A 3,509-nucleotide genomic window follows, 5' to 3' on the forward strand; every position below is an offset into this window, starting at 1 on the left:
ATTTCTGTGCTGATTTTTTGGTCAAATGGCAATATGGCATGCTTATTCATAAAGGGACTAACATAAAAATATTAGGTGCATCTAATTACTATAATAGAATTATTAGGCAATCCCAATAAACCAACCATGTGACTAAATCTAATAGGATAACGTTAGTAATTATATGCCATATGTGGGAAGAAAAGGACTAGTAAAATCTTAATTAGGTTTAGACTATGAAGTGGATTATGTGACTTTTAATACTCCCTTTAGTATTATATCCGTTTAGTTTTGAGCAAAAACTAGTGCAAGGAAAGAGCTTTAACAGAAAGCTTTATGACATTTCCTTTCTATTCAAGCAGATATAACAAAAAGGGTGCAATGAAAGAAAATGTTCTATGTGCCTAAGACGGATTCATGATTTGAGGCTTATGAATTTCTACCGTAATTTCAAATTAATATGCAATAATAACTTAGTTCACAATTAGATATTTATAAATATTTAGTGAATTTTTTAATATAAATATAAGGTCTACGCAAGAGTTATTGTGTTCCCGGAAACTCGTATTCAATGCTCTAGGTCCGCCCCTATACGTACGCAATGTCAATTAGTCAGGATTAAATTGTAGTTATGTCAATACATTTACTCCAATAGTTGAACTGCTGGTGCCTTTTATTTCAACTGCATCTTATATAATACTGGACTTATATTAAGATGAACTTAGCTGAAGTAATAGCAATCGTGATAATTCATATAACCGACTCTAATAACTTGGTTAAGATCGAAGTATAGTAATTGTTATTATTATTTTTCCTTTCAGATTTAAGTGAAGCAAAAGAAGGGACTCATTCATAAAACTACTTCTGTGGGATATAACTGAAAAATACTAATTCTCTATGCTCATGCATAGGGATGGCAAACGGGAGGGTTGGGTCGGGTCGGATCAGATATGAGAGGATAAAAAATGAGTGATGTAAAAACGGATAAATTATCCGACCCGACTCATATATAATACGGATAGAAAACGAGTTAACTGACAGATAATATGGATATCCATATTATTTATGACTTCTTAAATATAATCACTTTTGGGAGAATTCCTAGTCTCCCAAGTTTGAAGAACTCCCAATTTGAGGCTTTACAAATGTAAAAGTTAAATCCATAGTTATCCATTGGCTAAATGGATAATATGGTTATTATCCATATTTGACTTCATTTTTAAAAAGTTCATTATCTAACCCATTTTTTAATGAATAACATGTGTGAATAATTATTTTCTTTTAACCATTTTGCTACCACGACTCATACATAATTGCATATGCTTTATCAGGGACGGAGCTTATAGTTCTGCTTATGGGCTAATACCTTTAATTCAGACCTTGTATTCGTGCTATAAAATTCACTTAGTATGTATAAACATTTATCCAAAACTCAATAAATTACGTTTTTAGTATCGAGTAATCATAAATTCAAAATCTTAGCTCAATGTGCTTGCTCTAGCATTCTTAGTCGTGTTCCTCTTGTGGCTCCTAGGAAGACAAATCACTAAATTCTTGGAATAACTTTCTAGACCCCACACTCCTTCCCCCACTGGCCCACTCCTCTAATTCTGGAGCCTATATAAGAAGGAGGCCTTTGCCACTTCAATTGCACAAACTCAGCTCTTCACTAGCTTAATAAATTAAGTAGTAGTCTCTTTTAGCATAAAAAAAAAAGGCGTCGAGTTCAATGTCTAGTTCTCAAGCCCAAGGATCATGGACTGCAAAGCAAAACAAGGCATTTGAGAAGGCATTGGCAGTGTATGACAAAGACACTCCTGACCGTTGGTCCAACGTTGCCAAAGCCGTAGGAGGAGGCAAAACAGCTGCAGAAGTGAAACGACATTATGAAGTACTTGTCCATGATATCATGTTTATTGAGAATGGTGGGGTTCCCTTCCCCATCTACACTGGAGGAGGCACTACTAATAATTAGCATCAACTAAGGTATGCCATTAATTAATCGTCTTTACTATGATAAAATCAAGATTGATTATTTCATGCCATAATATAGAGAGTTACTTGTTATATTTACTAATGAGAGGCAGTAAGATGTACTCGATAGAATAGTGGAGGGATATGGAAATTGGAAGTTGACTTTTTTCGGACACCACCATTATAAGAAAACAATAATTTTATATTGTTCGTTAATTAGCTATAGCAACTTTCTTTCTTTCTTTGAGCTTAGAAATGACTATTGCTGCGAACTCACATAGACAAATTAAGTTTAATACTTCAAACCTGTAGCAGACGAGGAAAAAAAAAATCTAAATCGAGTTTCAAGCAAGCAAGGTAGATATCGTCCAACTCCTTCTATGAAGTAATCGCGGCAGGGTCAGGGGGTTACATATTAGGAAACAATACTGTTGTTATTATATTGCACGTTTTAAATTAATTAAGGAGAATCTGCACAGTGTAGCCAATCCCCAACATAATAGAAGGAGAATGTATATTTTATATTCATGTATAATATACATAATCGGAGTATATTTTATATATATTTGGGTATCGATTTTAATTATTTTTGGGCGACCGGACAAATGTGTTAAAACTTAAAAGCCCATAATTATATACAAAGATTTTTGTCTTTCTTGACGGGGTACATCCTATATTCATCAGAAATTGGGAATGTAAAAGTAGAAACTGCAAGGCATTCGTTTTCTCCTTCGTAAAAATAATACTCTCTGTTAATACCTATATTCTTCCTAGAGCTATTCGTGTATCTCGTTGTATATATGATTCAAATATTCTCCATATACACTAAGTACATATTTTTTTTAGTCCAAACTAATTATCGAAATAGCAATTTAATGTTTCTCGTTGGATATATGATGCAGGATGCAAAATCTATGGCTCCAGCAAGTAATGAGACAAAGAGATGCAGCCTTATCTACGATTACACAGCATTTGCTTGCAAGAAAAAAAAATCTTAGCATTTTCTATTAAAAAATCTAAGTGAAGTGTATATTAATTTCGTTTATTCAAGTTAATAAGTAGTAGTATTTGTGCTACTGTTATGAATTTCATGCAATGTACTATCTGAAGGAAGCATTTGAATTCCTTTCACTCTACTTTGTAATATCCATGTTCTCTCTCTACATAAGCAGAGGCAGATCTAGGATTTGAAGGTTCCGGTGCCATATTATTTTATATGTAGATGTATTATTATTTATACGGTCCAAATAGGATAAATATTTAGTCGGTTTGATCAACTTTGTGCTTCGGTTCGAGCTATTCTTCTTTTCGATTTATATAGATAAATATATCGAACGAAATAAATTATGACAACTTAGCGCACATCATAAAATTTTCAGCAATAATATCAATATTATAAAATTTCTTCTACATGAAAGGTACAAAAAGACAACCACTTCTTTCCTCTTTGACACCTGAAAATATCTTTCAATTAACAAAATACTACCATAATCAGATGGTCACTACAACTAATAACTAAGACATACATAATTCTTTCATCCTCGAATAAACAAAAA

At 32.8% G+C, this 3,509-nt stretch overlaps 1 non-coding gene across 1 annotated transcript; it reads left to right on the forward strand.

Moving 5' to 3' along the window:
* Positions 1 to 1,628: 1,628 nt before the first annotated feature.
* On the forward strand, positions 1,629 to 3,226 carry LOC107795032 (uncharacterized). Its single transcript, XR_012703156.1, has 2 exons — positions 1,629 to 1,965; positions 2,856 to 3,226. It is a non-coding gene; the product is annotated as an uncharacterized LOC107795032 (transcript).
* The last annotated feature ends 283 nt before the right edge of the window (positions 3,227 to 3,509 follow it).

This window comes from Nicotiana tabacum, chromosome 19 (genome assembly GCF_000715075.1).
Source record: "Nicotiana tabacum cultivar K326 chromosome 19, ASM71507v2, whole genome shotgun sequence".
Classification (NCBI taxonomy): domain Eukaryota; kingdom Viridiplantae; phylum Streptophyta; class Magnoliopsida; order Solanales; family Solanaceae; genus Nicotiana; species Nicotiana tabacum.